Genomic DNA, 24,506 nt, shown 5'->3' with positions numbered 1-24,506 from the left:
GCTGGATCAGTTCTGGTTGCAGCCAGCATGCATTATGAAGATAAGCATATTTGATGTCAAATATGTGTTATGGCACAAGGTAAGAAGGTGCTTAGAAATGTATGGATATGGATACCTACCCCAGAAAGCAGCACCCAGCAGCACAGTGCACCCAACCCACTAACCCATTAGATGTGGCTACAAACACAGCAGAACAAGTCCCACTGTGACCACAAATCTAAGAGCTGATCAAAGGACTGCTCAGCTGTAGGGAACACTATCCATTAATATTTTCTTTCATACACTAGAGCTTCCCAGTGAGAATATTTTTTCCAGTACTTTTATACTGGGGAAGGTTAAGATCGTTTTTTTCCAGTCAAGCACTTCTCACTTCTCCCTGTTTGCTCTGCAAGCCAATTTCTTTGCTGTAGCTCAGCCCCATTCCATTGCAAAAGGGGCTCCACTCTCCAGAACAGCAAGTGGCTTTCAATAAGCAAACATTCAATGTAATGGATGAAAAACATCATAAATAACTAAGAGTGCTGCAAACACTGAGAGACAATCCATCTTTCAGTAAACTGCGTATGCTTTTCGAGTTTTGTGACTTCTTCCCCAGATCTCCTGGAAGTAGTGTATAAATATAAAATATTGCAGCTATCACCCTTTATTTCAGCAATCAATTTTGCTCTTATGTGATATTCACGTTTTGCAAAAAGGGCTGTTTAAAAGGAGTTTGCTCTGCTGTGTGTGACCCAAAACCAAAGACACTGTTGCAAATGTAGGAGTAAAGTGGGCCGGTGGTGAAGGTGTTTTACAAATTAATTAAGAGTGTGGTTTCCTGAGGAACAAGAAAAAGAGGTCATGGAAACTTTTGCCCTAAGCAGTTCCCAACTTCTCCAAACATCTCTAAGTGTTTTCAAAGTGTGCCCTCAAACCCTGCTAATCCCCAACACCTGCATTGCAATATCTACCTCTCTAAGCAGCTGATGTTTAGAAATAACATTGTATTTATTAAATGCTTGCTTCCTGTGTTTGGTTGGAGTCTTGTTTGCCTTCTGGTTAGCAAAATGAGTGCTGTGAGCTGACTCAGCCTGGCCAGCTTACTCAAGCCTGCAAAAAATGACAAATATAGCCAGAGGAATACTTCTCCCTTGGAAATGCAATGATGGATCATTAGATTTCACTACCAACACTGTCCTGGCATCTTCACAGCTTCCTTTTGCTGTACACACAATGACACTGCTCAGCTCCACAGTCTACCAAGGGTCAAGTCGCCCAGAGGACTGGCTTGCACAAGGCACAAATTAGCTTCTCCTAGGAACAACAACAACTAAATGCCCCTTCACTTTTGACATGCACTCTGCTGTTTATTATAAAGGCAAACACAAGCTGACTACCCTCCTGGGACAAGTCAAAGGTGCACAAATGCTTCCAGCAGCCCTCATCACTGCCCAGGATGCACCCGCTCCGCCTGCAGCAGAGCCAGCTCCAGGGCAAGCACCCATTAGGTGCCTTTTCTTACCTTGCTAATTAATTTCATGAGTTGTTTTCCATCTGTTCTGGCCATTTAGGCTGTCTGGGAGCCAGACCTGAAAAATTTAGATGCCTCACAGCTGCATTGGCTCTCACTGGGATGTGGTTCACTGTTTGATCTGCCCCACCCTGGATCCCTCTCGCTCTTGCCCATTACCTCCTCTGAGGGGATCATCTGCTGTGACAAGTGTTTTCATGGCTCCTTCAGCTCTGCAAATGCATGTACATGGTCTGTAACAGACACTGCAGAGTTGTAATCATAGCAGTTTGCAGCAAACCTGCTTCTTTGGATGCAAATCAGCTATTTTGGACCACTGAATGATAATCACAGTCAGTGATGGAGAAAAGAATGAGGAAACTTTCAAGAATAGGGCCAAATGCCACTTGCTGGAACAAGAAATAACCCATAACAGATAAGATTTTGAGGTCAAACAGCAGTACAACAGATTTGAGCTCACCCTAGATTTCCATCTCCACCTTTTCCTGGTGCCTGTACCTGCTGTAGCATTCTTCCAGCCACATGAGACAAGTGACATTTTCCAGTTATTCCTGCATCAGGATCACATCAGGCACATCTCTGCACTGACCTTGATGTTGATCTCTGGCACGTTCACAGGGGTGAGGTGTGATAAGTGTAAGGAAAACAGTACATAAATCACATCTGATGTCATAGTTGAGACCCCTGTACATGTAAATGCACTCAGTGCACCCCTGTGAGCAAACTCATTTCCTACTACTTGCTAAGTTGCAATCCTGCATAAACACATCTGCCTCATGCTACGGTAACACTAAATTCATCTTCACTCTGTTTATCCTTTTACTCTTGATTTTTTTTCTTCTGTTTCCAAATAGAATTCTTACAGAAAACACCAGAACAATGAAGCACCTGGCTGTCAAATTTCTTTGCTCCAGGTTGGTAATTCTACAATGAAGGTACAAAGGCCTCAAAGCCCTGAATGCCCACTAAATCCTTGAAAAACTTCTAATATTATTTCTGATTTCCCCATCATGTGGCTCTCCTCTTACAAAGCGTGAAGGAAGACAACCATGAACCATGAATTCTTGGCAGTGTGACTGCACGGATTGCACAACCCAGACAACACTAATAATCTCATGAATAAATCAGAACCCATGAATAACCCTGAGTTGGAATTTCCATGCAAAGGTGCTTTCCAGGGCCATCTTTAAATGCTACAGCTTCCTTTGAAACTCCATTGCTGTATTTCATGTCCTGGAGGTAACACATATGTATAGACAGCAGCACTGCCACAGTCACACCTCAGGAGCCTGGCACCATGGTCACTCCTGGCTTGAGCTGAGCCATGGACTGGGACTCTCTGCACAGTGCTCACCATCACTCCTGGCATAGCCAGGACCTCATGCCTGGCTGTGGGCACCGCTCAGCTCCTGTGACCCAGGTTTGGTCCCAGTCGATGGGGGTGAAAGTCTCCAGAGATACAACCAGAGCCACAGACCCCCCAGCGGCCCCTTGTGCAGCAAGGGCAAGTGAGGAAGAGCAAGGAACAAGCTGCCCTCGTTTCCCCTGGGAGTATTTCTAAGATTAATCTCTGCAGAGATAAGAGTCCTAAAATATTTATATGAAGAATTTCATGCTTCAGTGTAAATCCCATTGTAAGCCCTACAAGAGCAATAGGATTTTTCTTCCTCCCTTGTTCTCCTTGTCTGTGTCTCTCCACATATATAAAAATAACCTGATAATATCCAGCTAGGCTGAATAAATTCAGAGCTATTGAGCTGTGGAATTACAATTGCCCAGAGAAAAGCACAGAAGGAAGCAACTTTCCTTCCTACAATACAGGGGTGAGTAATGGAGCATAAACATGAGTGGAGCTCCTCACCCTACGGACTGACACAAATACACATCACCTGGAAGACACCAGCTCTGTTTGAGGTCAGACATTGCATGTGTCAGAGCTGAGGCAACAGGAGGTACAATCATCATCAAGGGGGAAAGAACAACACTATCATCACAGCACAGAGCTACTAAACAGCATAAAGAAATCAAATGTAATTGGGAGAGGTACAAACACCATCTAATACACAGAATCAAGTGCCAAGCTATGTGACCACTATGCTCCCTCCTAAGACAAGGTGTTTTTCAGCCAACACTAGTGAAGCACCGGCAGGTCCCAGCAGCTGAGGCTGGGACTGATTTACCAACAGGGAGCTGACACTGCACTGCTGCTCCACGGGAACAGCAGTGAGACTCTGATGCTCAAACTCCATGCCTACTACTCTAATAATGGTCACCTTCAAGCTTAAAAGTACTTCAAGCTTCCTTCATGGCAATGATTTTTGCATTAAGCTGCAGTGCTTTTGTCCAGCCTAGGGTTCACATACCTGAGAATAACCCGTGCAGAGGGTTGATCACAGTTGTTTCACTGCACCAGTCCACCAGTGATCCAGCCCTAAGTCTGCAAAGGAAGGGTCCCTTTGGACAGTACTATCATTGTTCCTGTTGACATTTTGGAGCATGGTTGCTGATGAGAGGACTCACTTTGAAACAAGTGAAACTGCATTCCCAGGCATTGCTTCTCATGGGGAGCAAGGGCTGCAGCACCCTGATGGATCAGTCAGCATTTGGTGCTGGGCAAACCACTTGACAGCAGTGCCTGAAAAAGCTTCCTGATCTCAATGAGCTGCAAAGATAGTTATCAAATTATTGTTGAGCTATAAATAAAGCAGAAATGTCTTTTCATAAAGTGTCTTTTCTCCAGCCACAGAAGGGGAAAAATAAAAAGCCTTCACACAGGTGCCATCAAACAGCACAATGCTGCCTTTTCCAGCATCCTCAGCTTTTATGTGCTCCCAGCAGTTGTTCCCAAGCCCCCGGTGCAGTGTCCAGCTCATTAGGCACATGCCTTGTGCTTGGCAGTACTTCCTACAGGGAGACAAGGACGGGGAATGAAGAGGGGTTTGGGTACCCTCCAGAGCCTCCCAGCCCCATGGCAAGACAGAGCAACCCCAGCTACAGTGAGACTGAACACCCCTGCCCTGGGACAACAGGCACTGCCTCCATCCCAGCTCCAGCCTCTAGGAATGAGCCACAGTGCCTTTCTCCAGGGCCTGAGGTCCTCCTGCACATGCACAATATGAATCAGAGCCAGTGGGGTTGACAATACACTGATGATACAGGTTTTTTTCTCAGTTATTGTTGCCTGCAGAATTTAAACATGACAAAGCATATTGTATTTCTGCCTCAACTTTATCACTGTGCAAGAAAGAAAGCTTGAATACTTCCCAAATTACAGCCCTGACTAGAAGAGTTTTTTAAGTTTCTAGCAGAATTGGTTATTTCAGGCTAGTGTAAGTACTGGGTGGGCAATGCTGTGAGCCCATCACACACCTGCGTGTGGAGGATGAGAGCATGCCCTGGGACACGACTGCAATGCACAGCAGCAACAGTCACATGGCCTGCCGAAGCACTTCTGTATTTTTTTAGTTAATAAAAATTAGAAAATTATTCCCAGCATTTTAGGAACAGTTAATGCTATGGTAATGGGGCAAGATATATATATAATCTATTGCAACATTAATAGGCAATCTCTTAAAATGCATTTACAACCTCATATAATGGAAAGGAACATGAAGTGCCATCTCAGTAACACGCACCTGCTTAATTCTGAAGACACAGCTCTGCCCTGAGCAAGCACTGCTCCCCTGGGAGACTGGCTTTGGGCAAGCAGAATCAGTATCTGGCTTTCCTGACTCCAGTAAAGGCCAGTGTGAAATTAAGGATGACTACTTAATATCTGGTATCATGTCACCTGGGTGCTGTGCAAGTCTTACACCACTCTGGAGACTGTCTCTAATGCCAGACAGCCAGAAAACAGAAGATAGATTTAGTCTGGATCTTTTACATTGAGGCAAAACTAATGCAATGATTTGGCTGGATGGAAATGCCATACTGAGTACCCCACCATGCAGATTACAGCTGCAGAAACAGTCAGCAAGATGGACAAACCAAAAAAAACAAAGAAGCCAAAAAGGTTCACTTGTGTAATTATACAACTAATCAAGGTGTCAGCTCAGTAGATACATCCATGGTGTGACAGGGATGAAACAAGTCAAGTGCATCATACAATGAAAAATACAAAAACCAGACAATTTATTCTCTGTATCCATGTCCATTTGCAAGGCCTCTGTCAGTCATCAGCACAGACTCAGAGCAAGATCTTGTCCAGATCAAAAATATTTTAAAGTTTTAGCTGTGAGATCAACAGACATAAAAATCACTGGGAAAACCTATCTAATACAGGAGTGAATTACAGTCTTTTTAAAATTTAGTTGTAGAATTCAAGGACAGCAGTGAACAAAAAAACAAAACCATAATGCCTTCCAGACAGACACGAAACAAAACCAGATCCTTAGCTAGAGCAAATCAAAGCAAATCTACTGACATAGTGCAGCAATGTCATGCAAAGTATGTAGCCCATCACTGAGGATCAGTTCCTACAGACTGTTTCAAAGAATGGGGAAGTGCAGAAATAAAGAGCCCATCACTGGGATCCAGAATGAGAAGTGGCCATAATTTTACATTGCAGATTTCTGATTCTCTTGCTTTCCTCACCAGAACACTACAGAGTAACCAAAAGTGATGAAGATAAACAGTGTGGTTATTTCCTCTCACTATAAAATTGCAGTTCTAGTGCCATAAATTGTCATCTCCATGGGGACAGAACAAGTCTGCTTTTCCCAGAATTACTCTTAGGCTTTGCAAAAGTCACACACTGAAAATACATTTACTATAATATCAGTTTTATAACATAGCACCATGAGACCCAGAGCATTTAGCAATAAACTCTGAATAAGTGCTGATATGCCATTGCCAGAGCTGTTCCCATAATAACATTTAAAGTACCATATTTGATAAAGTCTTTTCTTCACTGTACGTGGGTTTGTACGATCTCAGTCAGAAGAAACCTCACCAGCTTCTGGTGCACACACAGCATAACACCAACAGCAAGCCAAGCATTCATTTATCCTCCCCTCTGTTTCCCCTGGGGACATGGAAGGGCTGACCAAGAGGGTCAGAGCCTCCTCCACCACCTCCATGAGTGCCAGGCTCTGGCTCAGACACACCCTGGTACCAGGCAGGCAGTGCCAGGCAGCAGCACAGGCTGGTCAGGCAGGGCAGAGCCTCTGCAGCACAAGGACAGCTGGAACTGACATTTCCAGTACATTCCACTGGTTTTTTCTGTAGTAAAAGGATGGAATAGCCCAATCCCTTGAAGTATGATTAAGACAGAGTCTGGTTTCTGCCTATTGCAGGGTACCCTGACTGAGTCTCTCTGACACGTATTTATTTTTCAGATCAATGCTTGTTATTGGTTTTCATGGTTAACTTTGTTTTTCTACTCAGGAGGGACATCTGATGTGTCCTGACAGCTCTGTCCATGTTTGAACAAGACTATTGGCAGATACATGTATATGGGGCAACTCCAATTCCACCTAGCTTGTCAGCTGCTGAAAATAGATTGACAAATACCTATCAATAACCTAAACCAGTGGAAGAATCAGTCTTAGGAGAAAAACAGCAATATCTCAAATTTTATTTTTTTTTTCCAAAACAGAGCCTTACAAGACTTGCTCAGGAGCCATTTCTTCTTTAAGCAGCACATGAAGTTTCCTTACTTCAACATGCAGCTGGCAGAGTAAGGTAATTTGACCTCTGACAATAAGCCTTTTCTTAATTTCATACATTAATAATGAGGATTTACTCTAGATAGAGCAACTTGCCAGGACTTGCACAGAAAGGCAATGGCCAAAAGGAAGCCCAAGTTCTCATTATACTCAGATGTCCCCAGCAGCCTGAAGGCACCTTAATCTGGACATCTCAACTGTTCCACACTTATGAAAAGGTGACAAATAGCAATGTACTGCAGAGGACAACAGATTCTTACACATTGTCTCCTTGAACTAAGTAGAGACAAATTCTTAAGGAATATTTCCATGTGTGCTTTATTAATGGAAACAGCTGCATAGCAAGGAAAAAAAATCAATTACTTGTAAAAAAAAAAATCCATAAATCTGCTACAGTATGTTGCTGTCTTCTTTATGGTAATGGTCAATACTGAATATTAATTGAAAATCAATGGTACTAACTAAACTATATTTCAACTAAATATAGACCATAGCTCAAAGTTTTCTCGTACTGCCTGTGTGATGCTTTCTCCAATATCATCTCAAGCACTTAATTTTTTGGCTATAATTAAAAATACTATCATGTGCTGTCTGAAAACTGATCACAGTCTGTTCATAAAAACCTGTTAGGAAATGTATCATTGTGATCACAGCTTTACACAGAAGCTTCTCCATGGAGCCAAGGTGGTGTTGTGCATCCATTTGAGATGATCAACTGAGTGTTCAGAACACAGAGATTATTTTTTCCCATTAATGGGTACAAAGGCTGCAGTTTAATTTAGAGAAATTATACCCTTAGTACCTTCCCAGAAGCATGGCTTTGAATGACAGGCATCTTGATTTTGTAAAACAACATCTGAAAAAGAGTGGCACAAAAATGCTGTCTTCTGCATGTCCATAAGGCCACTTCACTGCCCATAAGGACAAATGTCCTGGGGCACTGAAGAGATTGCATTTATAATAATTATGTTAGAATTGCAGTGATGAATTCTGACAGCTGTAACTTCTGCAGGGTTATGACTGGAATGCAAAATTATGTATTATCTCATCATCCTTTGCAATTTGACTTCAGTTTCTCTCAGCAAGACCTGAAAAACCTGAAGTTAGCGTAACCGTGGTACACCTCCCTTGCAGATTCATGGCAAAAACAAGGGACCCATTTCAACTGACTGCCAAATTCATACCCTTAATAAAGCAGGACTTAAATACAGTTAATATGAAGTCTGGTAGTAACAGAGAGCAAATGGATTGCATCCTACTGATAGTCCATAAGAGGAGCCACAGCATAGTTCATGGAAGTGCTCTTTGACACTGGAGTTACAATCATCTGTCCCCAAGCACAATCTATAAAAACAGAAATACAGAAAAGGATTCACTTAACAGGTTAAAACAGTCTGATGCCTTGGAAATGATACCTTTGACACAATGAGAGCTGCACAAATGTTCTCTCAGCTATGTTTAAATAGAGTCTCTGTACATTGATCATTTGAGGAACTGCCATCAGAATTACAAGTGGAGCCATTTTTATATCTTGTGCCATAGGCACAAATTTGCAATGCAGAACCGATAACCCAGACATGCTGAGGGAGAGAAGTGCTCAGCATGCCAGAAATGAAGACTAATTACAGGTACCAAATGAACTCACTCAACATGGAAATCATTCTCTGGTTGGTATCTTTCACTTCAGCTCCCAAATATTGATCCACTGATATTTACTACAGCCTTGTTGTGATTCAGGAAGCATTTGCTCCCTAAATCTAAATGTTTGAAAAACTTTGCAAAAACATTCAGTCCAACATAAATCACATTTGGCAACCCACTCCCCTTTGATAACTAAATAACCTGGGTCTCCCACAGAATCTCTAGATCACATCTTCCTATGTTCTTCTTGCTGTCTGCAGCCTGATGTTTCTGCACACTCCCATTTCTATGCACTATAGAGCCTCATTAGCACTACAGGCAGGGAATTAAATGTAGGACGCAGCCTGTGGAGTGCACAAGCAATTCCAGAGGAAAGCCTAACAACTGTGAACAGAACTGAAAGGAATAAAAGAGAAGCAAGTGCTAGCAAAACATGCAGCAAAGTCTTATCTGAAATCATGCCCTTCTGTGAGTCTTATTTCTGTCCTGTGAGGCTTCCAAAGGTATAATCCTGATCTCAGCAGGCATTTACTCCTTTTTGGAATACCTGAATCAGTAGATCATGCGGAGGCTGCCCTCACATAAAGGAAAGAAGAAGAAAGATTTCAGTTGGATGTTTTTCTGCCAATAGTTTGTGCAGGTATTTACATTCTTTCATTGCTTCCTAGGACCCTTGCTACATGCACAATTGCATAGAGGGTAGCAGAGTTAAGAGCCAGGATAGATCTGTTTTCTTCCCCCCTTTCTAAACCAATCTAAATTATTGGGATTGCACAGCCAGGTGCCCCCTGCTCCATGGCCATCTAACACCCACCCACCCAGCCATGCCATTCCCACACGGGATTTAGAGAGACAAGTTGTCCCTATTTTGTGCAACAAAATGCACAAATGTTGCAAACCAGAGCAACAAGCAACTCCACTGGGATCTGGTTCTAATCACATCAGTAGCATTACATGCAATATAAATGAAAGCAAGAAGTGGGATTTTCTTCCCAATGTCAACTGTTGGGAGGGGAATAATTTATTTATGAGCTCAACCAACCTAAGGTGGCTCACATCTGATACAAAAGAACATCTGAGTAGCTCAGAGAATGGTACAACAGGAGCCAGTAAGTGAAAAAATTACAATTAAAAAACCTGGAAATAGAACCTAAACTGTAAAAAGAATAAAGTTCTGCAGGGATCAGAATTTCCATTTCTCAATGTTTTACACTTTCAAACTACTGCTAATTCCACATCAGAAATTTCTTTTCAAGTGAAAAAACCTTTATATCATTTCAGTTCAATATGGTACAAACTGCAAATAAACTTTCATATGCGGTATGAAGATGTATTACTTCACTCTTAAAAGGTGTATTTTGACCATGAGTTTTGTTTTTTCCTGACCATTTCCTTGATCTCAATACACACTCATAATTAAATAACACCCTAATGAAATAACAATTCCTAAAGGAAAAACGTCCCATCAGAAAGCTCTCTATAGCTTTAATCACCAGCCAAAAGGCCAGGCTGCCAAAAGGCAGCAGGATTTTGGTAAATGAAGTGCTTCAACTATCTTTCTGGAATACCTTAATTCAGCTATCAGTTCTGAGGCTACCTGTCCAAACCTCTGACCACAGGTCCTGGGCTGCAGTTACACCTTGCTCTGAGCACTGATGTGAAAGGAGCAGCTCCAGGGAATAGCATTTTTCCAAGTAGAAGAAACCAGCAAAGTTCTTTCCTTGATGCTATTCTTAGACTAAAATATTCGTCCTTAAATTGCATCTGTGTCTCCAACTGGGTTGTCTGACAACCTGACAGACAAAGCTTAGTAAAAGACAGACTTGATAAATATGCCAGGAGAAGTACTGCAGTCTTCTTTCACAAAAGAAAAAAAATGGGGGGAAAAATAGGAAAAGAGAGAGAGAATAAGATAGAAGAAAATGCAAAGTGCTCAGCTGCTCTGGCTCCATGGATGACTTCTGGAAAAAGGCAGTAAGAAAAATGATTATTTATGCCAACAATGAAGGCAAAATCTGTAGGCTGTCTCTTTCTTTGCCTGATGTACAGAACTAATCTTCTGGTGTCTCCTAGACCTAAGCAGGAGAGACTCTTGCCAGGTTTGCACCCACTGGAATTGTGGGAAAGACCCTCCCAAGCTCCACACCATGAGTGCAAAGCTGGGACATTCCACTGCTGTTCTGCAGCTCAGAGCTCAGGTGGAGGCTTCCAGAGAGCAAGCAGAAAGATCACAGGGACAATAGAAAACATTTCTGTTTCTATTTGCCTGGGGTCTGAGCCCAAGATTGCTATTTGAATCATTTCTCTATGATGGGTGAACAAGAAAGATACTTTTAACAAAAATAGACTTGATATTTTCTGTAATCACATGCTTCAGAGCAGAGTTTCAAAGCATTTTGGGATGTTTTACGTAAGCTGTTGCAAGACATCTAAATTTAGGGTACCTGAGTGAGCTGTCCCAGACTCCTCTCTGCAACAAATGGGTCAGAACCTCCCAAAAATCACATAGGGTGTCAGAGGGGAGGGCTAAGTCACCCCAGAAGTACTTGTCTACCTCTGCTGACTAATGAAATAGAATAAAAAAAGATGAGGTGGATCCAAGGCCATCTTTGCAATTCTATGAGTATCAGAAGGGGTTTTGTTTTCTTTCAGCATGGGACCTGGACTTGCCACTGTGCTTTCACACCTCCCATCTGCTGGCAGGGTGCCTTCAAGGACAAAGCATGATCTGAAAGCTTTCCCACCAAGTCCTATTTCTCCAAGCCTGAGCCCACAGTCTGTCAGTCTCAGTAGCTTTTGCCCAGCTCACACAGGTCCTGCTGTAATGCTACTTTTACATGCACACACATGTCACTTCTGTTTGCAGCAGGATACACCCGGGAATTAAAAGGAGCTGGATTAGAAGAATGACAGTTTCAACAACTGGCCTAATGTCTCTCAGTGGAGACAAGATCTGTTGGTTACTGAGTTCAACTGAGCCTTGACTTGCAGGGCTGTGGAGTGTGACCTCACTTCAGCACCGTGAGAGAGCCACTGATTGATCGCCAAGGCCCCAGTGCAGAACTTTGTTTTCTCCCTACGGTCTTCACGGCGAGGTAAGCAACACAAATAAACAGCCCTGAGGTACATTAACTCCACTGGAAGGAAAATACATGATCCCATCATAAAGCATTCATCCAATAATTCTTCAAAACTGTAAGTAAGGCTGTAATTTGCTATCACTGTAATCCAGTCATTCATTTACTCTTCCAAAACTGTTCTTTCCACAGCAATCATTCTGCATCCAAAGAAAACTCAAGTATTGTATCACCGACTTTTTAGGCTTTAGTTTTGAGGATTTTTATTGTTTGATTTTACAATAAGAGGGAGTAAATGCCCCAGCTCAGTCACCCCAGCAGTGTCTCCATCAAAAATGTCCCTGACAAGGCTAAACTTAATCAGGGGTAAAAAAAAGACAGGGTAAAAAGAGGTGCTTCCATGACAGACACCTTTCAGGAGGAGAGAAGATTTACTGAATACAGAACTTTTGACTGATTTTTTTTTAACCACAGTTAATTGTTTTAATAACCAGTGGACCTTTATGAAAAAATTAAGCCCAGAACAATACTTCCTCTACCACACATGCAGTCAGCAATGTTTCCCTGTGGCAGACTTAATCAGAAATGGAAATTTATTTAGCATCTCATTGATTGTTATGACACAGCTCTTCAACATGTAATATTGCCATACAGTTTCCTTGTGTGGAGCAGAGTGGGACATATCTCACCATTCACACTGTTTTTTATTACAGTGTCACTTGTTATTTGGGATTTGACTCCTTTTAAATTGTTTTCTGGCTTATGATTTATTCACTGTGTCATTGCCCTTTTGATGGCCTGCAGTCAAAGAGAAGGGCAAGGATGCCCTTAGGGATGGATGGTCCCACAGAACCCACTCCCCCTGGACAACTGGGGCAGGGAGACAGAGCCTCAGCTTCCCCTGCAAAAAGAGGTTTAGGTTTTCCACAAAACTGTCAGACAAGGCAACCAACCCCTTCATGGAAAGTTTTTTACACATATTATTCACGACTATATTTGTGTTATTCAAGAATTTGTAGGTCAGTGACTTTAAAAACCTTTAGGCTACAATTAAGTGCCCAATATTCACATGAAAGTCAACATGGAAATTAAAACCAATTATATTGCAAAATAACACTTACTGTGCCCTTCTGCAGCACCATAAAATCTTGTCTTGAAAGAATTAATTCTCGTTACAAGGGACTACAAAACAAGCTAGCCATATATTTAAATTTAATGTGCCTAATTCCACTGAATTTATTGGGCTTTGAAATTAGGTAGAAGGCTGCAGAGACTTGGGATGGGCATGTGTCTCCCCTTGACATGCCAAGATAGATCCTGCAGCTGTGGGATCCACCTCAGGCAGCTCCACCAGCCACCTCAGAGCCAACACACAGCAGAGCCTGGCTCCTGCACTCCTGAGATCCCTGTAAATCCTGCCATCCCACACCTCCCATCACATGCAGTGTTTTAAAACATCCATCACAAGGGCTGCACTGCAGCCACTCAGCATAAATCCAGACATTTTCCCCTCACTGAACAGTAAATAAATTACATTCCATTTTCTCAAAGCTTTTGAATTCCATTTCCATTTAAAAGTTCCTGTTGCTGGAGAAGTCCAACCCTATTAGGATGAGGACTGTGTGAAACAGTGCTATACACACACATTTGGAAGCTGCAGCCTCTCCCGAGAGGATGCTTTCAAGGAGGTACAAGCACTGCAGTGTCTTCCATGCAATGCAAGGCAAACACTTCTGTCCTCTGTGCCACCAGCCCTTGCATTTTATTTTTTTTTCCCCTGTGAGCTTCTGTCATTCATCTTCCTGTTTCCCCAAAGTACTGGAAAATAACTCTTCCAAAATAATTTTATTCCTAAGAGACAAGTATTGAGACATAATGCTCAGTTCAGAAAATAAATCCTTACTTTATACTGTCTGCAGCCAGTCAAGCAATTAAGTTTTTAGAGTTTCAAGAGGCCTCTTGAGACTTCTGCTGGTTTTTTAGAATGCAGGTCAGAAGGGAACCAAAACAAAAACTAAAGACCCTTGTTCAAAACAGCTATGCATTTCCCACTATCCAAGGGAAGCTGATTAATTCTCCTCTGGCTTTATATTTTTATGCCTTTCTTAATGATGCATGCTCAAGTTCCAAGGCAACAATCCCTAATCAGTGCCATTTTTATTTTAATTGCTGCTCCCATGCAAGTCAAGTCCACAGTAGACAGATTCAGGAAGACGGAGGAGAGAGACTTGTCAGACAAAGCACAGGTGGTGGTACCTTAATGGCAAACATTTACCACTTGTAATTTCACTGCTCCCTTTCACTTCACATTTGTACCTGGCTCATTTCCCTCTTATTAAACTTTCAGTATATTCACTTCTGGCCAAAATGAAGCCTGTTGCAGACAAATATTCAAAGCAATCTATAAATTTAAATTTTAAAATCTTAAAAAAATATTAAGTTTTTTTGGAATTCTTGCACAAAACACTAAAGTCCTTGGAAACACTGCAGCTAATACAAGCAAGACAACTAATACTGCCTGTGGGTCTGGTTCCTTTACTGTAAGTAAAGGAACAGAAAAGCTGGTTTCAGTGTGTTGTGACTTACAGAAATGAATAGCATCAGATGAAAAATACATTTTCTGATGTAGCTCAGGGAGATTTACAGAAATGCTTAAAAATATTTAAGCTACCTAAATGCCAAACTCCTAATATGGAATGATTCTCTACAGGACTTTACTCAGAGTTGTCTCAGTATTCATTTTTTTTCAACATGTGTAACCTTCCTACAGCAGAGCAGACACTGTCCACATTTGCTGGGCCCCTGCCTCACTCCATAGCAGCTTCTCCCAGACAGCAAAGAGATGCAGAATGTGCCCCTGCTCCCTCAGGCCTGGACCCTGCTTACCAGCCCAAACCCCATCTCCCCACTCACAAAACCTCTGATGCACAGGACCTGCTTTACCCAAGATGCTGCAGTGAGGAGGCAAAAGGTGTTTGTTAGCACAAGGAGCAAGAGGACAAGTCTGGCAGCATGTTTTATGCTCCTTTGATGAGCAGAATACAGCTGTATGTTACAGGAGCTATTTATATGACAGAGGAAGGGGTGCAAAAACAGCAGGAGATGGAATAAAGGCAGGCAAACTGCTCTAAGCCTCAGTAGCATCAGGACTGCACAACATATTGTGCACCATGAGGGGCCACCCAGTGCCCCTCAGCTTCAGCCTCTGCACAAGGAGGTACATAAGACACCACACAAGTCAACACTGTCAGCCCACGTTCCTGTGTTAATAAGTCACCTCTTGCCTGCATCCTGGATATCTTGTTTTTCTATCCAGAAAGACTTAGCAAGGTGCTGCCAACTGCAAATGGCTGAAAAGCAGGATGGTGTTTCAGGCATTTTCCAGGTATTGCCCATTCCAACCAGTTTTCACACAGAGAACTTGTTCAACTAGAACAAAATGGAAAAAAGAGCACCAGAAAGTAGGAAAGGTGAAACTGGAGCAAGTGTCTACAGAAAAAGAATTGCTACTACTGCATTGACACGTTTGGTAGAAGCCACTTTCTCCTTTAACTGTTCCTTTATGCTCTTCATTTATGTCAAAAAAAATGCTAAAAGTCAAAGCACTCCTAAAAGTAACTGCTGATGCCCCATCTCTGCTTGAGCTTGTCCATGTTTTGTTGGGAGTCATTGTTGATACCAGCACGGAGCAATTACTATGAACTTCTTCAGTATCTCTTCAAGTGACACAGAAACCTACCCTTAAAATTAACCCCAAATGCTCCTCACAAGAACTGGGGAGCTTTCCTTGATTCTGGGCTGTCATATCATCTGCCCGCTGTTTGCAGAGATAATACTCAAAGGCTTCTTCCTCTTTGAACCTTCAAAAGGAGACAGTATCAAACAAAAGGACAGCACACCAACGTCTCTTCATTCTGGTGTCAGAGTCCACGGCAGAGAAATGAGCAAGAGTGACATCAAACACGGAAAGAGGAACTTCTCACTTTTTCCAGAAAGCTACCTGAGACACTCTAGGCACAGGTGTTCATGCATCTAAAAAACACACCAAACACAATCAGAAAATCCAGATGGAAAGATCAGGAAAAAGTTTCGTAAGTTTATGTGCCAACCACACGACCAAGGAACTTCTAAAAGACCTTTCAATGAAGTGCACTTTGCTTTCTCAGGCGTATCACTAGGGTCCACTACCAAGCAACAGGAGACTCAGCTTGAATAAAGGTGTAAGAGTCTGGCTGTAAGAGTTAATTCTGGTCCTCACTTCCTACAGTGCAGGTTTTACATCACTGACCTTGAGCCAATGCCTTTACACAACAGGCAGAAGTGTTTTCTACTTTTCCTGGGGTCAGCCTTTTTCAGGAACAGTCCTGCTGAAACAAACCTTTTTGGTTTTGTTCTCATCAGCCTTTGACGTGATTTCCTGGCAAACATCCCTCCTTACTATGTTCCCAAGAAGCATGTAATTCTCCTGTCATTCCCCAGCCACTAGCAACTACTAGAACTGAAGCCCATCCTCTGATGAAAACAAAAGTTGAATGCTATATAGCAGTTAAGAATTAACATGCTAATGAATTTTCTGAAATAACTGAATCTAACCTTACAATCAATAGCACTGTCTCTGAGATAGGCAATTGCAAAAAGGATAATCAGAATCACTTCTGCAAACAAAATCTTTTGTTATTAATTAAGGTAAAGATTAACTGTCAATCATGTTTACTTGAAGCAAGTTCAATATTTACCTGATAATGGTGCAATATACACTATCTCACTGCTGTAACTGGATATCGAGCAAACATCTCTAGGCTGGAGTGTCCAAGCTCACCTGCAGTTGGCATCCAGTCAGCAGTGGTGTCCCCCAGGGCTCAATACTGGGCCCAGTCCTGTTTAACATCTTTACCAATGATCTGGATGAGGGGATTGAGTGCACCCTCAGTAAATTCACAGACAATACCAAGTTGGGTGAGTGTATTGATCTGCTCTGCAGAGGGATCTGGACAGGCTGGATCAATGGGCCAAGGCCAGTGGTGTGAGGTTCAACAATGCCAAGTTCTGTGTCCTACACTATGGCCACAATAACCCCTGCAGTGCCACAGGCTGGGGAAAGAGTGGCTGGAAAGCAGCCCAGCAGAAAAGGACCTGAAAGTGCTGGTCAACAGCAGCTGAACATGAGCCAGGTGTACCCAGGTGGACAAGGTGGCCAATGGCACCTGGCCTGTATCAAGAATAGTGTGGCAGCAGGAGTAGGGAAATTGTTCTCCCCCTGGACTCAGCACTGCTGAGGCCACACCTCGAGTGCTGTGTCCAGTCCAAGGCTCATCAGTTCAGGAAGCACATTGAGGTGTCAGAGTGAGCCCACAGAAGGGCAACAAAGCCAGTGAAAGGTCTGGAGCACATGTCCTTTGGGGAGCAGCTGAGGGAGCTGGGGTTGTTTAGCCTGGAGAAAAGGAGGCTCAGGGGTGACCTTCTCACTCTCTACAGCTCCCTGACAGGAGGTTGTAGCCACATGAGGGGTCAGTCTCTTCTCCCAGGCAACCAGTGACAGGATGAGAGGACATAGCCTCAAGCTGCACCAGGGAAGGTTCAGGTTGGACATCAAGAGGAATTTCTTCACAGAAAGGGTTGTTAAACATTAGAATGGACTGCCCATGGAGGTGGTAGAATCACCATTCCTAAAGGTATTCAAGAAACAACTAGAAGTGGCACTCAGTGCTCTGGTCTAGTCAACAAGGTGGGGATCAGTCACAGCTTGGACTCGAACTCAGAGGTGTTTTCCAACCTAATTGACACTGTGGTTTCAGACCAAGAACCTTTGGTCTAGCAATTCATCTGCCTGCCAGCTTTGAACTCCCCATTTATCACAGTCTGGGGGCACAGCAGATGTCTAACAAGTCAAGGTCAAATCCTTTCATCCCTTTCATAGCAATGCACCTGTTGCCTAGTGCAGATTCAATTAGATTACTTTGACTACATAGCCTACAATTCAGTGCTTGCTAAACAGGGAGGGCTGGCTGCATTCAGGCCCTGAGGGGAGCACAGAGCTCCAGTTGGAAACCAGTTGGAAAACACAACATGCAAGACATTTTCATTCCTGTCAGCTTCCCCCCCAGTGTCTCCTAATGACCCCTCCTGCCTCTCCTCCAATATTAAACAAGCACAAGGGCCAAATGAGGAGTTTACAGGGGTGACACATCTCACTCAAGGTCCCTCATTGGAGTACAGCCACTGCCTCACAGCCCATTCAGCAAACACGAGAGCTCAATGTGGCATCAATCTCTAAACCTCACAGAAGAAACCTGCATATTAGACTTTGTCTTCAAGTCCCAGCAAGGTGTGAATGATTATCCCACAGTGGCAATCTAAATCTCATAATGGCACACACCAGACAATATGTGATAATACCTACATTGTAGATCCTTCTTCCAATAATAAAAAGGACATAATGGTCAAATTAGCAGGATAAGCCTGGTGATTCTCTACTAGGATTTTTAATTTGTGAAACAAAATGGGTATGGGTGTCCCCACACCCACTAGCTACTCCAAGTGCAGGATTTATTGCTCTGCCTCATGTTTCCAACTCATTCTATGGCTAGGGGAGGCAGCTGTTGCTCGGAATATGCACTAACATATCTTCTGTCTTTGAACTTTCTGGAAAACAAGATGCAGTTGCAGGAACCATTCCTTATTCAGTTTCACCTGATGACAGTCAATGTTACATAGATGATCCCAATGACAGAAAAACAGAAGGAATGAAGAATTTTAGTGGATGAAAATATGCAAATCATAAATGGTTATTAGTGGAAAGAGCTCTTATTCCCATGGGCAAATTCAATGACATTACCAAACCATCTCTGTGACAAAAAAAAGCCCTAACAAAAATTCCCTGCAAAACCAGTCTCAGAAGAAAAGTGTCACGCTTTGATATAATTGTTCAAACACAAATACAGACTTCAGACCATCTGCAGGTTCCAATGAATTCAGCGAGAGAGAGATATTAGCTCACATGAATAAGGATCAGACCCAAGGATCAGCCAAGTGGCCACATGTGAGGCAGCAGATAGGGGCAACCTTTAGTCCTTGAAATTTTAAAAGTCTGAATCAAAGACCAGTGAAATCAATGCAAGTCCAAGGACCTCACTAGGCTTTGCCACGATGTTCATTTCCACGCACGTTGCTCCATACAGCTTCTGAAGCACTGGTTCCATCCCAGAGCCTGGGCCCTGCCTGCCTCGTGTGAGAGGAGGAACAGGTGGACAGAACTGAGGACAAGAAGGCACAGAAACTCAGCCACAGACACTTTCATAACTTTTGCCATTTGCTGCAAACATTACTATCCAAGACAAATTCAGATACTTTCTGCTTATGCTGACAGCACCCTCAGATCTCCAGTCAGTGTTCAGAGCAGAAATCCATGGGAAGGATGGAGCCACCTCAGCATGCCACCACCCACCCCACGGAGGGCTCATCTCCAAGCACACAGCAGCCCACAGCCAATGGTGTGGCTTATATGGTCCAAAACCAAATGTGAACACCTGCATGTCCTGCTTACACAGCTGTGCCAGCTGAAAACAAGCTTTGCTCTTCCTTGACATGACTTCAGTCACAGCCAGATGCTGCATCAGGGACCATATCAGAACACAAGTAATGTCAGTACTGGTGTGGGTTCTCTTTGCTCCAGCTGCACACAGGGGGCTCTAGGCCATTAAACCAGGGAGGAAGATGTTAAGATTCACAGAGTTTTTTGTGATTTTTATTCCCCAGGGCTTCAAACAGTAAAAGGAAAATTGGGATTTCTGAACTACTCAATGCCCAGCTAAGCACAAAGTCACACCAAATTTTCAAGTCAATTAACCCCCTTGGAAGGCACTGCATACTACTGAAAGCATCTCTTGTTTAAACACCTCTGTGACAGAGCTCTGAAACTGGGCCTGAATTTTTACTGTGCCTCCATTTACTGGCACTCTACAAGTTACACTCCATACTTAGACAAATGTTTTTTGACATTACTTAAATGTCATATTGAGTAATGTCTACCTAAAGCAACTGGTTGACCCATTCTCCAAATGACACTTAAAACTTTCAGAGAGTGATCCCAAATACAGTCAGAGTGGTCAGGCTCTGGTAACACACCAGGGAGGAAGAGGAAGGATGTTATGCACCAGCTCATTCACCACAGTCTGTGCAGCTTTCTCACACTTTGTCTTACCCTGAGACACATTTTTATTTGTTTCTTTTCCTACAGACAAAACATTTACTAATGATGAAATTCAAAGAAAATAAAACTGACAAAACTTGTTTCCGAACTCAGGATTGTTTCAGGAAATTCTGGCCGCTTCTTCAGCTGATATAAATTGCATCATAGCAATGAAATAATTTCAGCAACTCTGTCATTTTCAGTATCAAGAAACAAATAAGTATAAAAAAGTCACAGTAATAAATTCTAATTCACACTGGTCAGTAAAAGCACCACCATAGCCTCTGTTCCCATGCCTCAGCAGCCTTTGCCACTGCAAAGAAAAATTGGGTTGGGAAAGTCCTTTTTTTAGTCAAAAGCCTCATGCTTGTGGCAGATCCTTCAGGAAGGCTTGACTGCATGAAACTATGAGAAGCAGTTCCTGTTCGCTGATAATTTTAATCCAAATCTCCAAACCCTCTTCTGCACTTGTCACCAGCATCTCTCATGCTGTCCTTATCATATCACTAGAATCAGCAACAGAGCTCTGGCTGAGAAAGAGCTGAACAAAGGTTTCAGAGCATGTTTCAGGATAAAAAGCAGATAATTTAGAGCTCAGGAATGTTTTCACAGTAGGAACACTACACATGATCAACTATTTTCTAGGTATAAAATGTAATCAACTTTTTGACCACTTGCCTTCATTAGCAATTAGTTAACCTGTAAGTCAGCAGCAGTTAATGCATTTCTTGACCTACTCACAGGTAAAAAATTTCTAAAGATGTTCAAAAATACAACCCAACTTCTTCCATAAACCATCAGGGCTATTACTATTGCTCTTTCTTGGCTTTACACAACAGGAATGAAATTGTTCATTAAATTATACAGCCCACTGTTCCATTTACCCTATTTATAGCATTTTAAGGAAATGTACTGCACACCGAAGTTTCATTTTTCAGAGTATTCAACCCAAATCCTCTTGGTCCTAAATTTGTCCTAAAAACGTAAGAGACCAATGATAGGTGCTGGACAGGAATCCTCCCACGAGCTATTTACATTTCCTAGGTGCTGTCACTGGCAGTAAGGGGGCACATCTCCAGAGTGCCAGGTGCCCTTCTGGGGACAGGATTACTGGCACTGTGAATTACACACCCCAGAATCCATGAGCAAGGCTGATTTCTTATTACAACGCTCAGGAGATGGAAGCACAGAAGGAATAGCCCCAGAGCATTCCTGCTGGGAGCTGTCTGAAGTTACAGGCTGTGGTCTGTATTCCTAAGCACAGCTGGTTGCGTGACTCCAGCGATAAACATGCACGCACACAGTCTCCCATCCTCCTATTCTCTTCCCATCCATGGAAAGAGAACAGGACTTTGGCTTTCAGGAATGGAAGAAGACAGAGTCAGATTAGGCATTCCTTCCTCCCTGCGTCCCACTTCTCAGGCAGCATTGCTGACTAAGATAAATGACTTACTATGTCCTTTTTAATGACTCCTGACATTTTGTTACACTACAGCAGCTGACATATCCTCAGGGACCTCTAATGATCAATTAAATTTGTAAGCCGGGCTGCTGAACCTTATCCTAGGAACACTGACAGAGGATGTGCATCAAGGAAGCAAAACAGGTTAAAACCAGCAATTTTATCCTGGGGAAAGAGAGCTCCAGTATGGCTTAGAGACTGTTCACTACAAGATTAACATTTGGAATCAACATCTGGATTCCCTTTAGTGAGCACCTTGGGTTTGTGGAGGCGGCTGATCTGTTCTGTCTGTGGCAACCGTGCTTTGACTCAATCAATGGATGGGTCTCAAAATATGATTTTTTTTTTAACCAGTCTTGACAATTCATCAAATGAGAGAGTGTTTGAGATGAAACAGTGTTATCTGGGCTGAAATAATGCTGGCAATCAGGGGTACAGGAGACTGATCAATGCAAAGCAGTGTCCAAAAAGTGAGAAAATTAGTATAATTAGGACCACCCTCTGGTCCAGTATGCCAACCATCCAGTAAGTTACTGAAACAAGTTTAATATACTTAGTTTGGGAACAGTTTTTGGAGTAAGTGGCCCTAGACAAGATACACTTACTCATAACAACATATCCTTTAAGTCTTAGAAAATTCCATCCCAAAGGTTCTTTATAATGTCTCTCCTTTGACAGGTGAATCGATACTGAGCTGACTTCAGGTACCGCCTTAAACTTGACCTATGGATTTATGGCACTGAGTTGATGATTGATAGAGTGCAACTTGCACAGACAGGCATCACTGACCCATTTTCATCTACAGTAAAAGCCAGTAAAATTCCAGTTGCTGTCAGAGTTCCTGATGACTCTTGATAATGCACAGAAAAATGGGGTTCTGCAGCGTATCAAACGCTGCTGAACACTTACCCACAGGGCATATCCTGCCATGCTCCCATTTTCATAGGCAGGATGAGAGGGATGGAAGAACCGAGCACCTTCCCCAGCCCTTCTGGAACAAAGCCAAGAATAAAAAAAGGAGACTAGGGAAAACATTGCCTCTCCACATCCATACTTGGGAAACTGAAGAATGGTGGTGGAATTGCTGTTTCAGCTATTCAGATGTGACATTCACACACACACACCTCTGCCATTTGAAAAGCAATGTCCCATGCCTAGAACATTATCTCCACAGTATAACAGAGTCCCTGGTGGGAGGAAGGAACCAGCAATACCCATAGCTGACATCACCACAAGGAAACAGAAAACATTATTAAAAACATTATTAAAAAGGGTGATATTGGAGCCAAGGGCAAAGAAGTCTCTAATAAGAGTATGACTGAACAGTTTTTAGAAACCTCCTCTTCCGGGGGCTCTCCTTCATGCCCCAGGCACCTGTAAGGCACTATGTAACAGCAGCTTCACATGCTTATTTAGCATTCTTAAGCTTGCTAATCCTGTGTGGGCCCAGTTCCCAAAAAACCATGAGAAAGTCAAACTGGGATGGCTCCAACAGTATCATCACACCACTAATGATGACATTATAAAATAGGTGGAGGGACATTCCCCAAGTGAAGGCACATCAAGGTGCTAATTTTGCACAAGTAGCAGTGACAGCCACAGTGGTCCCCATGCTTGTCACAATCAGCCTGCCAGGCAAGCAGAACCTAATTAGCTTTAAAGAAGCTTTTCTTACCACAGAAAATTCCCTGCAAATGCTAGTGCTGCTACAGCCCAATACACAGAAACACTTTCCAGCCTTTCATTAAGGGAAGAGGTGGCAAGACTTTTTTCCCCAAAATCAGCCCACTTCTCTGGAGGCAGAAAGGGAAAGCTGCTTCCTAAAAGGCAAGTCACAGATCTCAGGTGCTGTCTTTACAAAGGCTGTCACAGGAGAGATGATTTTTCTGGTTTCCCTACAAGCTTCATCCTAAAAACACACTGAGCTGCTGCAGGAACCCACCCTAAATCTACCAAAGCCAAACCACATGCTCCAACAGCTCTGGGTTTACTAGAGCAGCTGTGGCTTGCCCTGTGAAACTAGTTCTTAGATGCTGTCAGCTGTGTTTATAGGGACACAGGAAATTTCATATGGAAACCCATTTGCCAAATACCCTGTGAATTCAGCAATTTTCCCTGTGCTAATACTGGCATTACCTAGTTTTAAACTTCTCCACATCTGTATGACAGCACCACACATAAAATCCTTAGCTAAAATCTCCGCCTTGAAAGCAATTCTTTGGTGATCACATAAATGCTGAATACAAAGGACACCCTGCCTCGTGTTTCTTTGCTTTTGAGGATCACACATCAAAGCCCCTCTTCTCTCCTTCAGCCACTGCTATTTTGGGAGCAGCACTCTTCCCTCCTCTGAGGAGAGCAGTTCACAGAGAGGGAGAGGCAGGAGGTCACATCATCCTGCATGGTACAAGAAGGGTGTCTGGGAACATCACAGCTCAGAAGTAACCAAATTCATGTCTTTTCATTACCTGGAGCCCCAAAATTCAACCTGTTAGCAATGATTAGCACAGTAACTGTGTCACAGGCAGGAGCACACAGGAGCTATAAAAAGTCTTGTTAATTATTCCCTCTCAAACCTTTTAAGACATGGATAATCAACACCATAAAATGAAATTATGCTGTGCTGGATTTGTGGCCAAAGCAGTGCTGATAGCACAGGGTGCCTCAGCTATTGCTGAACATTGAGGCACAGCACTGAGGCCCTTTCTGCTTCCCCTGGCTGCCCCCACAGTTAGTGGATAGCAAAAAGGCAGGAATAATGGGCTGTACAAACACACAGGGTGAGAAACATCTGCATGTGCAACATCCTGCAGGAAGGCATCTATGATCATCATGGATTGTAGATGGAATGCAAGGCAACAACTCATGATGTTGCCGCAAAATATCAACTGGAGAGAATGCAAAGGGGAATGATCCGAGGTCTCAACATGGCTCAGGAAAAACAGGTGAAAGAACAATTTAG

At 42.9% G+C, this 24,506-nt stretch overlaps 1 long non-coding RNA gene across 1 annotated transcript; it reads right to left on the bottom strand.

The window, feature by feature from the left end:
- Positions 1-1,006: 1,006 nt before the first annotated feature.
- Positions 1,007-2,059, bottom strand: LOC120324402. The gene is made up of 4 exons (XR_005565686.1): positions 1,971-2,059; positions 1,670-1,743; positions 1,502-1,568; positions 1,007-1,089 (listed from the first exon to the last, which is right to left on the bottom strand). It is a non-coding gene; the product is annotated as an uncharacterized LOC120324402 (long non-coding RNA).
- Between the last annotated feature and the right edge of the window lie 22,447 nt (positions 2,060-24,506).

This window comes from Pipra filicauda, unplaced genomic scaffold (genome assembly GCF_003945595.2).
Source record: "Pipra filicauda isolate LSUMZ 115617 unplaced genomic scaffold, ASM394559v2 scaffold120_size2142806_pilon, whole genome shotgun sequence".
Classification (NCBI taxonomy): Eukaryota; Metazoa; Chordata; class Aves; order Passeriformes; family Pipridae; genus Pipra; species Pipra filicauda.
Note: the sequence above shows the minus strand (reverse complement) of the source record. Positions and strands in the feature narration are given on the sequence as shown.